The 20,110-nt window shown below is 45.0% G+C and overlaps 1 pseudogene; it reads right to left on the bottom strand.

The window, feature by feature from the left end:
• The window catches only part of LOC125543442 (BTB/POZ and MATH domain-containing protein 2-like), a 33,172-nt pseudogene extending 13,413 nt beyond the window's left edge, over positions 1-19,759 (bottom strand).
• Positions 19,760-20,110: the final 351 nt, after the last annotated feature.

The raw sequence follows: 20,110 nt of genomic DNA, 5'->3' as shown, positions 1-20,110 counted from the left end.
GTCCGGCATAAACATACAATTGATAAAGGCTTAATAGACGTATACCCCTGTACTAGGGCTCCGCGCATATAAAACAAGAGACAATAAAGCTCAATTTTACCCATTTCAATTTATACTTTGTTTATTTAGTATAACTCATGTTCAGCATGATATTTCTTCAACTAAGTTCCTCTCTTTTACAGATAAACACCGTGCTACGCCCGTCGAGGATACGGCACAACGGAGACACAGGCGCATACATGCAGTAGGGACCCGTTCCAAGGATTCTTTTCAGATTAAGACCCTGCGTAAACCTTTTTTACTGTCTCTTGTTGATACACATCTCCTGGTTTCTTGGTATAACCAAGGAGGAGGCTCGCGTTTTGGCATGTGGCCACGTCAGAGTTTTGCGCATACTTGGACACTAGGGGCTTATTACTAAGGGCGTTATCCCGCCCGCCCTCATAAAGACCGAATACCTTAGGGAGTGTTCGGCGTCGCGAGTTTGGCCTTATATGCATCAGCTCCGAATCATGTCTTTGGTCAAATGTTGGGTTTGCCCCGGCTCCTGTGTTTTGCTACCTTACGTTCTGCTCTATCGGCTAAGGCGGCACCAGGAGAACTACTGCGATTGTGCCCCGGTTCGGCCAGGCGAGCACCTTAGTAGAGAAAGCCAAAAACTAACTGTCATGATATAGCGTGAGACTGGTCAACCACTCGATGACTTACCGGAATCTTTAGGATTCCTCCGCATTAACGAAGGGCCGCCTCCTGGCCAGGCACATACGCGCCCCGAGTTCGGGCGAGCGCAGGCGCCACCAGGGGCTATATAAGTAGCCTCACTGTCAAACTCCTATGGCTAAGTGAAAGTGATAAAGCATCATAGTCCGATTGCCTAGTTTTCTGCGCTATCACCTCCTTTGTAGGACCAAGACGTTGGATCAAGTGTGAAAATGCGCCTTTTGCGAACACCCCCGCATTATGTGCGTGGGGGCTGAAGCAGACGACTGCCATCTTTCAGATTATATATACATATATGTTAAACGGCTGCACAGGAGGTATTATAATACTTGCAGGCACAAGTATAAAAAGCTTCTACAATTTATCAAAAATATTGTTTTACAATAATATATGCTATTCGAATATAGTATCCTTCGAGCACTGCGTCTCTATTAAACGAGCGCCTTGCAGAACTTCCTGAAAATAGTGCTCGGCAGGTACTCGGCTTCCATCCGAGTCTGGGGATGCAACAGCAGTGGCCTCCATTTCCACCCAGTATGTCTTGACATGGGCAAGAGCCATCCGCGCACCCTCTATGCACGCTGACCTCTTCATCGCATTGATATGCGGCGCCACACCAAGGAACTGCTGCACTAAGTAGAAATAACTTTTCGGCTCTGGCCTCTCTGGCCACAGATGACTCATGACATACTTCATGGCGAGTCCGGACAACCTATTTAGCTCGGCCCATTCGGCCAAACGATCGGCTAATGACAATGGACGCTCCGGATTGTGGAACTGCGACCAAAAGAGCTTTTCCACTTCGCGATCTTTTTGATCTCGGAAGTGTTCGACCGCATCTGCGGCACTTGCTGCCAAATCCAGATAGGTGTCCGCCGTACTCCACATCCGGTCTAACGGAGCATGTTTAGGATCACAGAACTTCCTCTGCAGCATAAAGGGCTTTCCAGCCGCGATCTCTCCGGCCTGACGCAGCTCCTCCTTCATAGCTCTCATCGCAGAGCGAGCATCCTTGGTATCGCCAACGGCCTTCTCCAGGTCCGTTTGTTCCGCCCGATCTTCTTTTTCAAGAAGCTTGCAACGGTCAGCAGCGCTCTTCAGCTTCACAGCCACCTCGGCCATTTCCTTCTTGCTTCGGCAGTGAGCAGCCTGTTCGGCTTTCAGCTCTTCAATTGCCTTTCCGGCAGCCGCATCACTTTTCCTGGCTTGCTCCTTGGCTCGGGCAAGTTCCGCCCAAAGATTCTCCATGGCAGTAGCACCATCTGCATCAAGCGCACACATTGTAAGATACTAGCATAAAGCTCCTCTTACAAGGTGCCGCCGGAGTAATTACACACCTTGTGCCTCGTCAAGCCGCTTGTTGATAAGCGCGATATCGGCATCTGCCACGTCAAGTTGCCGCTTTAGCTCGGCAAATTCATCAGTCCGGCTGGCCACCCGACACTTCGCCACCTACGTATGAAGGCGGCATATTAGACCTGGTATTATGATCCTCTACACGCCGTCACTTTTGACAACGCACAGAGTCCCAGGGGCTAGTATCTACACAGGGCGCATCTTATTTATGCGCAACTGTCCAAAAAGGGTACATTATTTCGCGTACCTCAAAACCTGTCAGTAAACTCCCGACGGCCTCGTGCAATCCGCTCTCCGCGGATGAAATCCTCTCAATCACCGTACCCATCAATGCACGGTGCTCCTCTGAGATAGATGCTCGCCCTAGCAGATCCTTCAGCTCCTCCGACCGCCCACGAGACGGTGCCGGACTCGTCCGATGGCCCTTTTCGAAGGCCGGGCGTGGAGTGCTTTGGGGGGCCATATGACTACCTTCCGGCCCTGCCGGATTCGGAGAAACCCTCCACGACGATACCTCAGGGACGCCCGCCTCGCAAGGCGGTACGGCAGGGGGAGGCGTTCCGCTCTCCATCATCTCCGGAAGAAGATCCCCCGAAGACGAGCTCTGCTGAGAAGGGCTAAGGTCCGAGCTACAAGGTAAATATTCGATTACTCTTCTCAGATATAACGCAAGGATTTCTCTCATTTCTTAAAAAGAAAAACTCCTCTCTACTTACGGCTCGGTGGAGGAATGATCCCCTTGAGGGCATAATTCGGCCGAAGTATCCCCCGGCGCAGGATCCTCTGACGAAGATTTCTTCCCCCGCTTTGAGGCCATGGTATCCGGGTCATTAGAGGTGGTCCTCTTCTTCCCTGAGGAAAGGAATTTTCGGTTCCTCCCTTCCGTACAACCTTCTTTGAGGAGGCTGTAGCTTCCTTGTCCCCTCCCTCGCTTTCCTCCGAAGGCACAACCTCCAACATCCTGACTAGCACGGGATCCGGCATGGTCTCGGGAAGGGGGGCCGGACACCTGATTAGCTTTGCTTTTGCTATCCACTCCTATTTAAAGGACATCTCTTTTAGGGGCAATTTTATGATAAATATACGGATAGCGAGTCCGGGCACAAGGCTACTTACTTGAGTATCCGGGCGATTGCAGCTCAGGCCTGCGTCCTCGGTCAAGTCCGGACACACTGCTTGTGATCCGAAAAACAATTTGTACATCTCCACGGGCATTGCGCCCATGAAATGCTGGAGAGCTCGTGGTCCCTCTGGATTGAACTCCCACAGGCGTAGGGGCGACGTTTGCCGGGCAAGGCTCGGCGGATCAACATAACCTGTGTCACTATGACCAGGCTAATGTCTCTTTCTAAGAGATCTTGAATGCGGCCCTGCAACAAGGGCACGTCCTTGGATGGCCCCCAGTTCAGTCCTTTATTGACCCATGACACTAGCTGTGGTGGGGGACTCAAGCGAAAGGCAGGTGGCGCCACCCACTTGGTGCCCCTGGGAACGGTGATGTAAAACCACTCTCGTTGCCATAAGCTGGACTCCTCTTGAAAAGAGCCCTCGGGCCATGGAGCACCAACATTCTTGCTTATAAAAGCACCTCCGCACTCCACGTGCCGTCCCTCGATCATCTTCGGCTCTACTTTGAAGGTATTGAACCATAGTCCAAAGTGAGGAGTAATACGGAGGAAGGCTTCACACACGACGATGAATGAGGAAATATGGAGGATGGACTCCGGAGCTAAGTCGTGAAATTCCAGCCCATAATAAAACATGAGCCCCCTCACAAAGGGATCCATCGGGAAGCCTAGCCCCCGAAGGAAGTGAGACATGAACACCACACTCTCACCAGGCTTGCGAGTGGGAATGACCTACCCTTGAGCAGGCAGCCTATGCCAGACTTCGCCGGTCAAGAACCTGGCCTCTCTCAACTTCAGCACGTCCTCCTCCGTGACGGAGGAGGGCATCCATCGGCCTCGAAGGTCAGAACCGGACATTGTCGAAGGTCCGAAGCGCCTGAAATCTGGAGCCTTTGGTGTTGGAACTCGAGGCGAAGGGCGAACTCGTTTGAGATTGAAAGAAAGGAGTAAGGCCTTGATCTCTTTATAAGAGGTTGAATACCAAGGGCCCTCCCCGTGACCGTTTGGGACTCGCCTTTGATCGAGAAAACATACCAACATGTATGACTGGGTTACCCACGCCCTTATTGATGAGAATCTTGGAATAAGGGGACACGATCTCTGCTTTGACAAGACTTGCCAAGGAAACTGCCTCGCTAAACGCGCTGAGGTGGGACAGTAAAATGATTCGAATAAAGACTTGGCCGTGGTGTGATGTCACGCTATGGAATACGTCGGCAGATTAGATTTGTGTAAATATTATTCTCTCTATGGCAATATGCGGAAACTTATTTTGCAGAGCCGGACACTACCTTTGTGTTCAAAATGTTCTATGAAGTACTTGGAGGAGGAACCCGCCTTGCAATGCCGAAGACAATCTGCGCGCCGGACGCGTCGTCATTGAAGCCTGATTCAAGGGCTACTGAGGGAGTCCTGGATTAGGGGGTGTCCGGATAGCCGGACTATACCTTCGGCGGGATTCCTGGATTATGAAGATACAAGATTGAAGACTTCATCCCGTGTCCGGAAGGGACTTTCCTTGGCATGGAAGGCAAGCTTGGCGATACGGATATGTAGATCTCCTACCATTGTAACCGACTCCGTGTAACCCTAGCCCTCTCCGGTGTCTATATAAACCGGAGGGTTTTAGTCCGTAGGACGAAGAACAATCATACCATAGGCTAGCTTCTAGGGTTTAGCCTCCTTGATCTCGTGGTAGATCTACTCTTGTACTACCCATATCATCAATATTAATCAAGCAGGAGTAGGGTTTTACCTCCATCGAGAGGGCCCAAACCTGGGTAAAAACATCGTGTCCCTTGTCTCCTGTTACCATCCGCCTAGACGCACAGTTCGGGACCCCCTACCCGAGATCCGCCGGTTTTGACAGGCACCTTGAGGAGCAGGATTACGGTGAGGAGCCCATTGGTTTTGTCGACGCCTCTCATCCCGGCCATGTGTGCTTTGAAGGAAATATGCCCTAGAGGCAATAACAAAGTTGTTATTTATATTTCCTTATATCATGATAAATGTTTATTATTCATGCTAGAATTGTATTAACTGGAAACTTAGTACATGTGTGAATACATAGACAAACAGAGTGTCACTAGTTTGCCTCTACTGGACTAGCTCGTTGAATAAATGATGGTTAATTATGTTTCCTAACCATAGACATGAGTTGTCATTTGATTAATGGGATCACATCATTAGAGAATGATGTGATTGACTTGACCCATCCGTTAGCTTAGCACGATGATTGTTTAGTTTGTTGCTATTGCTTTCTCCATAACTATACATGTTCCTATGACTATGAGATCATGCAACTCCCGAATACCGGAGGAACACTTTGTGTGCTACGAAACGTCACAACGTAACTGGGTGATTATAAAGGTGCTCTACAGATGTCTCTGATGGTTTTTGTTGAGTTGGCATGGATCAAGATTAGGATTTGTCACTCCGATTGTCAGAGAGGTATCTCTGGGACCTCTCGGTAATGTACATCACTATATGCCTTGCAAGCAATGTGGCTAATGAGTTAGTTATGGGATGTAGCATTACATAATGAGTAAAGAGACTTGCCGGTAACGAGATTGAACTAGGTATTGAGATACCGACAATCGAATCTCGGGCAAGTAACATACCGATGACAAAGGGAACAACGTATATCGTTATGCAGTTTGACCGATAAAGATCTCCGTAGAATATGTGGGAACCAATATGAGCATCCAGGTTCCGCTATTGGTTCTTTACCGGAGACATGTCTCGGTCATGTCTACATAGTTCTCGAACCCGTAGGGTCCGCACGCTTAACGTTCGGAGATGATCGGTTTTATGAGTTTTTGTGTTTTGATGTACCGAAGGTAGTTTGGAGTCCCAGATTTGATCACGGATGACGAGGAGTTTCGAAATGGTTGAGACATAAAGATCGATATACTAGACGACTATGTTTGGACATCGGAAGGGTTTCGAGTGAAGTTCGGGCATATACCGGAGTACCGGGGGGTTACCGGAACCCCCCGGGGAGTTTAATGGGCCTTATTGGAAAGAGAGGAGAGTTGCCAGGGTAGGCCGCGTGCCCCTCCCCCTCTGGTCCGAATTGGACTAGGAAGGGGGGGGCGGCGCCCCCCTTTCCTTCTCCCTCTTTCCTCCTTCCTTCTCCTATTCCTACTACATGGAAAGGGGGGAATCCTACACCCGGCGGGAGTAGGACTCCCCATGGGGCGCGCCATAGGAGGGCCGGCCCTCCCCCTCCTCCACTCCTTTATATATGGGGGAGGGGGGCACCCCATAGACACACAAGTTGATCATTGATCTTTAGCCGTGTGCGGTGCCCCCTCCACCATAATCCACCTTGGTAGTATCGTAGCGGTGCTTAGGCGAAGCCCTATTCCGGTAGCAACATCATCACCGTCATCATGCCGCCTTGCTGACGAAGCTCTCCCTCGAAGCTCTACTGGATCATGAGTTCGCAGAACTTCACCGAGCTGAACGTGTGCAGATCGCGGAGGTGCCGTATCTTTGGTACTAGATTGGTCGATCATGAAGACATACGATTACATCAACCGCGTTGTCATAACGCTTCCGCTTACGGTCTACGAGGGTACGTAGACAATACTCTCCCCTCTCGTTGCCATGCATCACCATGATCTTGCGTGTGCATAGGATTTTTTTTGAAATCACTGCTTTCTCCAACATTGGCATCCGAGCCAGGTTTATGTGTAGATGTTATATGCACGAGTAGAACAAAAAGGAGTTGTGGGCGTGGGTATATACATATTGCTTGCCGTCACTAGTTGATTCTTGATTCAGCGGCATTGTTGGATGAAGCAGCCTAGACCGTGTACACGTACGCTTATGCGAGACTGGTCCTACCGACGTGCTTCGCACACAGGTGGCTAGTGGGTGTCTGTTTCTCCAACTTTAGTTGAATCGGATTTAGTGAACAGGGTTCTTTCTGAAGATCAAAAATCAATCACTATACCGTGTTCTGGTTTTTGATGCGTAGGTAAGAACGGTTCTTACTCAGCCCGTAGCAGCCACGTACAACTTGCAACAACAAAGTAGAGGACGTCTAACTTGTTTCTGCAGGGCATATTGTGATGTGATATGGTCGAGACATGATGGTAACTTTTATTGTATGAGATGATCATGTTTTGTAACACAGTTATCGGCAACTCGCAGGAGCCATATGGTTGTCGCTTTATTGTATGAAATGCAATCGCCATGTAATTGCTTTACTTTATCACTAAGCGGTAGCGATAGTCGTAGAAGCAATAGTTGGCGAGACGACAACGATGCTTCTATGGAGATCAATGTGTCAAGCCGGTGACGATGGTGATCATGATGGTGCTTTGGAGGTGGAGATCAAAGGCACAAGATGATGATGGTCATATAATATCACTTATATTGATTGCATGTGATGTTTATCCTTTATGCATCTTATTTTGCTTAGTTCGACGGTAGCATTATAGGATGATCTCTCACTAAATTTCAAGGTACAAGTGTTCTCCCTGAGTATGCACCATTGCTACAGTTCGTCGTGCTGAGACACCACGTGATGATCCGGTGTGATAATCTCTATGTTCACATACAATGGGTGCAAGCCAGTTTTGCACATGCGGAATACTCGGGTTAAACTTGACGAGCCTAGCATATGCATAAATGGCATCGGAACAGTGGAGACCGGAAGGTCGAGCGTGAATCATATATTAGATATGATCAACTTAGTGATGTTCACCAATGAAAACTACTCCATCTCACGTGATGATCGGAAATGGTTTAGTTGATATGGATCACGTGATCACTTAGATGATTAGAGAGATGTCTATCTAAGTGGGAGTTCTTAAGTAATTTGATTAATTGAACTTTAATTTATCATGATCTTAGTACCTGATATTATTTTGCATGTCTATGTTGTTGTAGATAGACGGCACGTGTTGTTGTTCCGTTGAATTTTAATGTTTTCCTAGAGGAAGCTAAGTTGAATGATGATGGTAGCAACTACATGGACTGCGTCCATAACTTGAGGATTATCCTCATTGCTGCATAGAAGAATTACGCCCTGGAAGCACCGCTAGGTGACAAACCAGCTGCAGGAGCAACGCCAGATGTTATGAACACCTAGCAGAGCAAAGCTGATGACTACTCGATAGTTTAGTGTGCCATGCTTTATGTCTTAGAACCGGGACTTCAACAATGTTTTGAACGTCATGGAGCATATGAGATGTTCGAGGAGTTGAAGTTAATATTTCAAGCAAATGCCCGGATTGATAGATATGAAGTCTCCAATAAGTTCTACAGCTGCAATATGGAGGAGAATAGTTCTGTCAGTGAACATATACTCAGAATGTCTGGGTACCACAAGCACTTGACCCAACTGGCAGTTAATCTTCCTGATGATAGTGTCATTGACAGAGTTCTTCAATCACTGCCACCATGATACAAGAGCTTCATGATGAACTATAATATGCAAGGGATGGATAAGACGATTCCTGAGCTCTTCGCAATGCTAAAGGCTGCGGAGGTAGAAATCAAGAAGGAGCATCAAGTGCTGATGGTCAACATGACCACTAGTTTCAAGAAAAAGGGTAAAGGGAAGAAGGGGAACTTCAAGAAGAACAACAAACCAGTTGCTGCTCAAGTGAAGAAACCCAAGTCTGAACCTAAGCCCGAGACTGAGTGCTTCTACTGCAAAGGAACTGGTCACTAGAAGCGGAACTGCCCCAAGTATTTGGCGGAGAAGGATGGCAAAGTGAAAGGTATATTTGATATACATGTTATTGATGTGTAGCTTACTAATGCTCGCAGTAGTGCCTGGGTATTTGATACTGGTTCAGTTGCTAACATTTGCAACTCGAAACAGGGGCTACGGATTAAGCGAAGAATGGCTAAGGACGAGGTGACGATGCATGTGGGAAATGGTTCCAAAGTCGATGTGATCGCCGTCGGCACGCTACCTCTACATCTACCTTCGGGATTAGTATTAGACCTAAATAATTGTTATTTGGTGCCAGCGTTGAGCACGAACATTATATCTAGATGTTGTTTGATGCGAGAAGGTTATTCATTTAAATCAGAGAATAATGTTTTTTCTATTTATATGAGTAATATCTTTTATGGTCATGCACCCCTGATGAGTTCTCTATTTTTACTAAATCATGACAGTAGTGATACACATGTTCGTAGTATTGAAGCGAAAAGATGCAGAGTTGATAATGATAGTGCAACTTATTTGTGGCACTGCCATTTATGTCATATTGGTGTAAAGTGCATGAAGAAACTCCATTCTGATGGACTTCTGGAATCACTTGGTACTTGCGAACCATGCCTCATGGGCAAGATGACTAAAACTCCGTTCTCCGGAACAATGGAGCGAGCAGCAGAGTTATTGGAAATCATACATACTGATGTATGTGGTCCAATGAACATTGAAGCTCGCGGTGGATATCGTTATTTTCTCACCTTCACAGATGATTTGAGCAGATATGGGTATATCTACTTAATGAAACATAAGTCTGAAACATTTCAAAAGTTCAAAGAATTACAGAGTGAAGTTGAAAATCATCGTAACAAGAAAGTCAAGTTTCTACGATCTGATCGTGGAGGCGAATATTTGAGTTATGAGTTTGGACTTCATTTGAAACAATGCGGAATAGTTTCGCAACTCACGCCACCTGGAACAGCACAGGGGAATGGTGTGTCTGAACATCGTAATCGTACGTTAATTGATATGGTGCGATCTATGATGTCTCTCACTGATTTACCGCTATTGTTTTGGGGTTACGCTTTAGAGATAGCTGCAATCACGTTAAATAGGGCACCATCTAAATCCGTCAAGACGGCACCTTATGAAATGTGGTTTGGCAAGAAACCCAAGTTGTTGTTTCTTAAAGTTTGGGGCTGCGATGCTTATGTGAAAAACCTTCAACCTGATAAGCTCGAATCCAAATCGGAGAAATGTGTCTTCATAGGATACCCAAATGTGATTGTTGGGTACACCTTCTATCACGGATCCAAAGGCAAGATATTCGTTGCTAAGAATGGATCCTTTCTAAAGAAGGAGTTTCCATCGAAAGAAGTGAGTGGGAGGAAAGTAGAACTTGACGAGGTAATTGTACCTTCTCCCTTATTAGAAAGTAGTTCATCACTGAAATCAATTCTAGTGATTCCTACACCAGTAAGTGAGGAAGCTAATGATGATGATCATGAAACTTCCGATCAAGTTACTACCGAACCTCATAGGTCAACCAGAGTAAGATCCACACCAGAGTGGTATGGTAATCTTGTTCTAGAAGTCATGTTACTTGACCATGACGAACCTACGAACTACGAGGAAGCAATGATGAGCCCAGATTCCGCAAAATGGCTTGAGGCCATGAAATCCGAGATGGGATCCATGTATGAGAACAAAGTATGGACTTTTGTTGACTTGCCCGATGATCGGCAGGCCATAGAGAATAAATGGATCTTCAATAAGAAGACTGACGCTGACGGTAATGTTACTATCTATAAAGCTCGACTTGTTGCAAAAGGTTTTCGACAAGTTCAAGGAGTTGACTATGATGAGACCTTCTCACCCATAGTGATGCTTAAGTCCATCCGAATCATGTTAGCAATTGCCGCATTTTATGATTATGAAATTTGGCAAATGGATGTCAAAACTGCATTCCTTAATGGATACCTTAAAGAAGAGTTGTATATGATGCAACCAGAAGGTTTTGTCGATCCAAAAGGTGCTAACAAAGTGTGCAAGCCCCAGCGATCCATTTATGGACTGGTGCAAGCCTCTTAGAGTTGGAATATACACTTTGATAGTGTGATCAAAGCATATTGTTTTGTACAGACTTTTGGAGAAGCCCGTGTTTACAAGAAAGTGAGTGGGAGCTCCGTAGCATTTCTGATATTATATGTAGATGACATATTGTTGATCGGGAATGATACTTAATTTATTAATAGCACAAAAGGATACTTGAATAAGATTTTTTTCAATGAAAGACGTCGGTGAAGCTTCTTATATATTGGGCATCAAGATCTATAGAGATAGATCAAGATGCTTAATTGGACTTTCACAAAGCACATACCTTGATAAAGTTTTGAAGAAGTTCAAAATGGATCGGGCAAAGAAAGGGTTCTTGCCTGTATTACAAAGTATGAAGTTGAGTCAGACTCAATGCCCGACCACTACAGAAGATAGAGAGAAAATGAAAGGTGTTCCCTATGCATGAGCCATAGGCTCTATCATGTATGCAATGCTGTGTACCAGACTTGATGTGTGCCTTGATATAAGTTTAGCAGGGAGGTACCAAAGTAATCCAGGAGTGGATCACTAGAGAGCGGTCAAGAACATCCTAAAATACCTGAAAAGGACTAAGGATATGTTTCTCCTATATGGAGGTGACAAAGAGCTCGTTGTACATGGTTACGTCGATGCAAGCTTTAACACTGATTCGGATGACTCTAAGTCACAAACCGGATACGTGTTTTTATTAAATGGTGGAGCTGTCAGTTGGTGGAGTTCCAAGCAGAGCGTCGTGGCGGGATCTACGTGTGAAGCAGAATACATAGCTGCATCGGAAGCAGCAAATTAAGGAGTCTGGATGAAGGAGTTCATATCCGATCTAGGTGTCATACCTAGTGCATCGGGTCCAATGAAAATCTTTTGTGACAATACTGGAGCAATTGCCTTGGCAAAGGAATCCAGATTTCACAAGAGAACCAAGCACATCAAGAGACACTTCAATTCCATCCGCGATCAAGTCAAGGAGTGAGACATAGAGATTTGCAAGATACATATGGATCTGAATGTTGCAGACCGTTGACTAAGCCTCTCTCACGAGCAAAACATGATCAGCACCAAGACTTCTTGGGTGTTAGAATCATTAAAATGTAATCTAGATTATTGACTCTAGTGCAAGTGGTAGACTGAAGGAAATATGCCCCAGAGGCAATAATAAAGTTGTTATTTATATTTCCTTATATCATGATAAATGTTTATTATTCATGCTAGAATTGTATTAACCGAAAACTTAGTACATGTGTGAATACATAGACAAACAGAGTGTCACTAGTTTGCCTCTACTTGGCTAGCTCGCTGAATCAATGATGTTTATGTTTCCTAACCATAGACATGAGTTGTCATTTGATTAATGGGATCACATCATTAGAGAATGATGTGTGATTGACTTGACCCATCCTTTAGATTAGCACAATGATCGTTTAGTTTGTTGCTATTGCTTTCTCCATAACTATTCATGTTCCTATGACTATGAGATCATGCAACTCCCGAATACCGGAGGAACACTTTGGGTGCTACCAAACATCACAATATAATTGGTTGATTATAAAGGTGCTCTACAGGTGTCTCTGATGGTGTTTGTTGAGTTGGCATGGATCAAGATTAGGATTTGTCACTCCGATTGTCGGAGAGGTATCTCTAGGCCCTCTCGATAATGTACATCACTATAAGCCTTGCAAGCAATGTGGCTAATGAGTTAGTTACGTGATGTAGCATTACAGAACGAGTTAAGAGACTCGCCGGTAATGATATTGAACTAGGTATTGAGATACCGACGATCGAATCTCGAGGAAGTAACATACCGATGACAAAGGGAACAATGTATATCGTTATGCAGTTTGACTGATAAAGATCTCCGTAGAATATGTGGGAACCAATATGAGCATCCAGGTTCCGCTATTGGTTATTTACTGGAGACATGTCTCGGTCATGTCTACATAGTTCTCGAACCCGTAGAGTCCGCACGCTTAGCGTTTGGTGACGATCGATTTTATGAGTTTTTGTGATTTGATGTACCGAAGTTAGTTCGGAGTCCCGGATTTGATCACGAACATGACGAGGAGTTTCGAAATGGTCGAGACATAAAGATCGATATGTTGGACGAATATGTTTGGACATTGGAAGGGTTCTGAGTGAAGTTCGGGCATATACCGGAGTACCGGGGGTTACCATAACCCTCCGGGAAGTTTAATGGGCCTTATGGGCCTTAGTGGAAAGAGAGGAGGGGCTTCCAGGGCAGGCCGCACGCCCCTCCCTCTCTGGTCCGAATTGGACTAGGAAGGGGGGAGGTGCCCCCCTTTTCTTCTCCCTCTTTCCTCCTTCCTTCTCCTACTCCTACTACATGGAAAGGGGGGAATCCTACTCCCGGTGGGAGTAGGACTCCCCATGGGGCGCGCCATAATAGGTCCGGCCCTCCCCCTCCTTTATATACGGGGGAGGGGGATGATAACCCACAAGTATAGGGGATCGAATAGTTTTCGAGGGTAGAGTATTCAGCCCAAATTTATTGATTCGACACAAGGGGAGCCAAAGAATATTCTCAAGTATTAGCAGCTGAGTTGTCAATTCAACCACACCTGGAAACTTAATATCTGCAGCAAGGTATTTAGTAGCAAAATAATATGATAGTAGTGGTAACAGTAGCAAAAGGTAATGGTAGAAAAAGTAATGTTTTTGGCATTTTGTAGTGATTGTAACAATAGCAACGGAAAAGTAAATAAGCGAAGAACAATATATGGAAAGCTCGTAGGCAATGGATCGATGATAGAGAATTATGCCGGATGTGGTTCATCATACTATGAACTTGAGGTTGTTTCCTCGGAAAGTGTACCGTATGCTCATTACCATTAACATGAAAAGTGTCATTGCCTTTGGTGCAATCAATAACAGCTCATGCAGTATTCAAAAAGGGTCCTCCAAAAATAATAGACATACTATTGTCCTCGGGAATATCAAGAATAATAGACATACTATTGTCCTCGGGATTATCAAGAATAACAAAGTGCATTAAAATAGTAACGTTTGCAACTACAATAGCACATCCTCACAACTACCGACAGGTATAGCAGTTGATTTATCAGCCATTTGCAAAGATATTTCAGTCGGTGTCAACTTATTCAAGCCAAGTCTACGATATAAAGAGATAGGCATAGCACTAACCCCGGCTACAAGATCACATAAAGCAATTTTAACATAATTTCTTTTAATGGAGCATGGTATAGTGGGTACTCCTGGATCTCGCAACTTCTTAGGTATTCCACCCTTATAAGTGTAATTAGCAAGCATGGTGGAAATTTCAGCTTTCGGTATCTTTCTTTTATTAGTAGCAATTTCTTTCATGTACTTAGCGTAAGGATTCATTTTGAGCATATCAGTTAATCGCATACGTAAAAATATAGGTCTAATCATTTCAGCAAAGCGCTCAAAATCCTCATCATCCTTTTTCTTGGATGGTTTGGGAGGAAAAGGCATGGTTTTTTAAACCCATGGTTCTCTTTCTTTACCATGTTTCCTAGCAACAAAGTCTCTCTTATCATAACGTTGATTCTTTGATTGTGGGTTATCAAGATCAACAGCAGGTTCATTTTCTATATCATTATCTTTGCTAGGTTGAGCATCATCGTGAACATTATCATTAACATTATCACTAGTTTTAGGTTCATTACCAGATTGTGTTTCACCATCAGAAATAGAAATATCATTTGGATTCTCAGGTGTTTCAGCAATAGGTTCACTAGAAGCATGCAAAGTCCTATCATTTTTCTTTTTCTTCCTTTTAGAAGGACTAGGTGCATCTATATCATTTTTCTTTTTCTTGTTCTACTTGAGTGGTAACCATAGAAGCATGTTTACTAATAAGTTTAAGTTCACCTTTGACATTAGCCATATAGTCACCCAAGTGTTCAAGCATATCAGCACTGCGTTATAATTCTCTACCAAAATAAGAATTGAAGTCTTCTTGCTTAACCATAAATTTATCAAACTCATCTAAGCATGGGCTAGCAAACTTGGTGAATGGGATTTCAGCTCTATCATATCTATAGAGAGAATTTACCTTTACTACCTTTGTCGGGTTATAAAGACCATGTGTTTCTTCAACAGGCGGTAAATTAAGACCATGTATTTCTTCAATTTGAGGTAAATTCTTAACATCTTCAGCTTTAATACCCTTTTATTTCATGGATTTCTTTGCCTCTTGCATATCTTCAGGACTGAGAAATAGAACACCCCTTTTTTTGGAGTTGGTTTAGGAATAGGCTCAGGAGCTGGCTCAGGAAGTGTCCAATTATTTTCATTTGTCAACATATTATTCAATAAAATTTCAGCTTCATCCAGTGTTCTCTCCCTGAAAAAACAGAACCAGCACAACTATCCAGGTAATCTCTGGAAGCATCGGTTAGTCCATTACAAAAGATATCAAGTATTTCATTTTTCTTAAGTGGATGATCAGGCAAAGCATTAAGTAATTGGAGAAGCCTCCTCCAAGCTTGTGGGAGACTCTCTTCTTCAATTTGCACAAAATTATATATATCCCTTAAGGCAGCTTGTTTCTTATGAGCAGGGAAATATTTAGCAGAGAAGTAATAGATCATATCCTGGGGACTACACACACAATCATGATCAAGAGAATTAAACCATATCTTAGCATCACCCTTTAATGAGAACATGAATATTTGAAGGTATAAAAGTAGCGAGTTCTCCCATCATTAGTGAACAGGGTGGCTATATCATTTAATTTAGTAAGATGTGCCACAACAGTTTCAGATTCATAGCCATAAAAAGGATCAGATTCAACCAAAGTAATTATATCAGGATCAATAGAGAATTCATAATCCTTATCAGTAACAAAGATAGGCGAAGTAGCATAAGCAGGATCATATTTCATTGTAGCATTCAAAGTTTTTTGTTTAAGCTTAGCTAATAATTTCTTAAGATCACTTCTATCATTGCAAGAAAGAAAGTCTCGTTTAGTTTCTTCATCCATAACATAGCCCTCAGACAGAACAGGTAATTCATATTTATTAGGAGAGTCTTCATAATCACTTTCATCAGTATTATCAGTTTCAATAATTTCATTCTCTCTAGCCCTAGCGAGTTGTTCATCAAGAAATTCACCGAGTGGTATAGTAGTATCAGGCATAGAAGTAGTTTCATCATAAGTATCATGCATAGTAGAAGTGCCATCATCAATAATATGCAACATATCAGAATTAATAGAAGAAGCAAGTTTAGGTGTCGCAAGCTTACTCAAAACAGAAGGTGAATCAAGGGCAGAGGTAGATGGCAGTTCCTTACCTCCCCTCATAGTTGAGGGATAAATCTTGGTTCTTGGATCTTTAAAGTTCTTCATAATGATAAGAAAATATACATCCCAAGTGACTCAAAGAATAGAGCTATGCTCCCCGGCAACGGCGCCAGAAAATTGTCTTGATAACCCACAAGTATAGGGGATCGCAACAGTTTTCGAGGGTAGAGTATTCAACCCAAATTTATTAATTTGACACAAGGGGAGCCAAAGAATATTCTCAAGTATTAGCAGCTGAGTTGTCAATTCAACCACACCTGGAAACTTAATATCTGCAGCAAGGTATTTAGTAGAAAACTAATATGATAGTAGTGGTAGCGGTAGCAAAAGGTAACGGTAGCAAAAGTAATGTTTTTGGTATTTTGTAGTGATTGTAACAATAGCAACGGAAAAGTAAATAAGCGAAGAACAATATATGGAAAGTTCTTAGGCAATGGATCGGTTATAGAGAATTATGCCAGATGTGGTTCATCATGTAACAGTCATAACCTAGGGTGACACAGAACTAGCTACAATTCATCAATATAATGTAGGCATGTATTCCGAATATAGTCATACGTGCTTATGGAAAAGAACTTGCATGACATCTTTTGTCCTACCCTCCCGTGGCAGCGGGGTCCTAGCGGAAACTAAGGGATATTAAGGCCTCCTTTTAATAGAGTAACGGACCAAAGCATTAACACATAGTGAATACATGAACTCCTCAAACTACGGTCATCACCGGAAGTGGTCCCGATTATTGTCACTTCGGGGTTGCCGAATCATAACACATAGTAGGTGACTATAGACTTGCAAGATAGGATCAAGAACTCTAATATATTTATGAAAACATAATGGGTTCAGATATGAAATCATGGCACTCGGGCCCTAGTGACAAGCATTAAGCATAGCAAAGTCATACCAACATCAATCTCAGAACATAGTGGATACTAGGGATCAAACTCTAACAAACTAACTCGATTACATGATAAATCTCATGCAACCCATCACTGTCCAGCAAGCCTACGATGGAATTACTCACGCACGACGGTGAGCATCATGAAATTGGTGATGGAGGATGGTAGATGATGACGATGGCGACGGATTCCCCTCTCTGGAGCCCCGAACGGACTCTAGATCATCCCTCCCGAGAGTGTTTAGGGCTTGGCGGCGGATCCGTATAATAAAACGCGATGAATCTTTCTCCTTGATTTTTTTCTCTCCGGACACGAATATATAGAGTTGGAGTTGAGGTCGGAGGAGCCCCAGGGGGCCCACGAGGTAGGGGGCGCGCCCAGGGGGGCAGGCATGCCCCCACCCTCGTAGCTAGGGTGTGGGCCCCCTGGTCTTGATCTTTTAACAATATTTTTTATTATTTCCAAAAATAGTATCCGTGAAGTTTTAGGTCATCCGAGAACTTTTGTTTCTGCATGTAAATAACACCATGGCAATTATGCTAAAAACAGCGTTAGTCCGGGTTAGTTCCATTAAAATCATGCAAGGTAGAGTCCAAAACAAGGGCAAAAGTGTTTGGAAAAGTAGATACGATGGAGACGTATCAGGGGGCACCACATAGACACACAAGTTGATCATTGATCTTTAGCGTTGTGCGGTGCCCCCTCCACCATAATCCTCCTCGGTAATATCGTAGTGGTGCTTAGGCGAAGCCCTATTCCGGTAGCAACATTATCACTGTCATCACGTCGTCGTGCTGACGAAGCACTCCCTCGAAGCTCCACAGGATCGTGAGTTCGCGGGACGTCACCGAGTTGAACGTGTGCAGATCGCGGAGGTGCCATATCTTCGGTACTAGATCGATCGATTGTGAAGACGTACGACTACATCAACCGCGTTGTCATAACGCTTCCGCTTACGGTCTACGAGGGTAGGTAGACGATACTCTCCCCTCTCGTTGCTATGCATCACCATGATATTGCGTGTGCGTAGGATATTTTTGAAATTACTGCTTTCCCCAACATGCTTGCTGCCCCGGTCTCTCTAGGGCCTCAAGCAAGCACCTCGTGCCTGGTACTAGCATATCGACGGTTTTCCTCAAACACGGGATTCTGCGTCACCCACCCGGATGCTTCTTTGTTGGTCTATCACCGCGGCGACACGACTGCTTATTTGCTGCTCTACATCGACGTCATCATCCTGACGGCCTTCTCCGTAGCCCTCATTCAGCAGATCACTCTTCGGCTGCGTGACGAGTTTTTCATCAAGGATTTGGGAGCTCTCCATTATTTCCTTGGCATTGAGATCGTTCGGCAACCCAACGGCTTCTTTCTTCATTAGGAGAAGTATGCACATAAGCTACTTGAGCGTGCCGGCATGCTCAACTATCATCCTTTCGCTACTCATGTTGACACGAAGGCCAAGGTTTTGGCTCTCGAGGTCTTGCCTGCGTCGGATGATCCATTCTACCGGTCCATCGTTGGTGCTCTCCAGTATCTGACGCTCACCCGACCAGATCCGTAATATGCTATTCAGTAGGTGTGTCTCCATATGCACACCCCTTGTGACTCCCATTGGACACTGGTGAAATGGAATCTCCGATACATCCGTGGCACGATGTCTCTTGGACTCACTCTCACGGCGTCCACCTCTCTGGATATGGTGGCCTATTCTGATGCTGATTGGGCTGACTGCCCTGACAAACGTCGTTCCACTTCTGGCTACTGCGTCTACCTCGGTCCCTCCCTTGTCTCGTGATCGTCCAAGCGACAACCCACAGTTTCGCGCTCCAGCGTAGAGGCCGAGTACCCAGCAGTGGCTAACACAATTGCCGAGTGCACCTGGCTATGATAGCTACTCCAGGAGTTGCATCACAACGTCTCCCAGGGCACGGTTTGTCTACTATGACAACGTCTCTGCGGTGTATCTTTCCGCCAATCCCGTTCATCATTGCCGGGCAAAGCATATCGAGCTGGACATTCACTTTGTGCGCAGACAGGTAGCCCGTGGACGCATCCGGGTTCTCCATGTTCCGACTACACAACAGTTCGCCAATGTGATGACTAATGGACTGCCTACTTCCACCTTTGAGAAGTTTCGTTTCAGTCTCTGTGTCACTGTCTAGGGCCCACCTCCTAATTTTCTTGTATAGTTGAGGTTGTGGCCCCTATCATGTACATCATATATACGTGCTCAGTGCACCGATCAATGCAATTATGTTGCATGGCCTAAACCTAGTCTTCTACAAAAGGGTCGCCCTTGATTTTGAACTTGTGAAGTTCCGTCGTCTTTTGGGCTTCTGATGGGTCGTCCTTTCTATCCATCAAGAAGGGATCCAAGATGGCGTATGCTCAGGTGCCTATAGTACAGGGAAACGTAATTTCCATTGTCCTTCTCGGAGTACTTTTCTGGTCCCCGCAGGTAACAGTTGGTCCTCCACACGTGTTGACCTTCGGAGACGACGTCAGAGGAGACGACCTCGTCCATGCTAAGCTGCTTGACTTGCTCGTAGTCTACCCTGAACTAGAGGACAGCAGAATCCATAGGAGTCGTGGTCGTGCACGCCTGCAGATCTGTGGTTGTGCCTCCCTTGCTCACTGTACGTACAATCAACTCAAGCAATAGTTAACTACACTAGTTCTTGGACCGAAAGATCGAAAGGAAATTTTTCACATTAGACGATCTAAAAGAGAATCCCCCCACTGGCTTGCCTGCCGCCACAGGTGATGGCGGCGATCGGTGGTGAGGCTGCCCTTCCGGCCATACAAGGCGCTCAACAGCCGCGGTCCTTGCCGAAGCCGCAGCGATCCGTGGTGTTTGGTCGCCTGGTCGCAGCTCGTGCTTTACTGTGTCATGCTTTACTGTCTCGTGGGCTTGCTCCTCGGTGGCTAGGGT

The sequence above is a fragment of the Triticum urartu genome, chromosome 1A (assembly GCF_056163025.1).
Source record: "Triticum urartu cultivar PI428250 chromosome 1A, HENAU_Tu73, whole genome shotgun sequence".
Lineage (NCBI taxonomy): Eukaryota > Viridiplantae > Streptophyta > Magnoliopsida > Poales > Poaceae > Triticum > Triticum urartu.
Note: the sequence above shows the minus strand (reverse complement) of the source record. Positions and strands in the feature narration are given on the sequence as shown.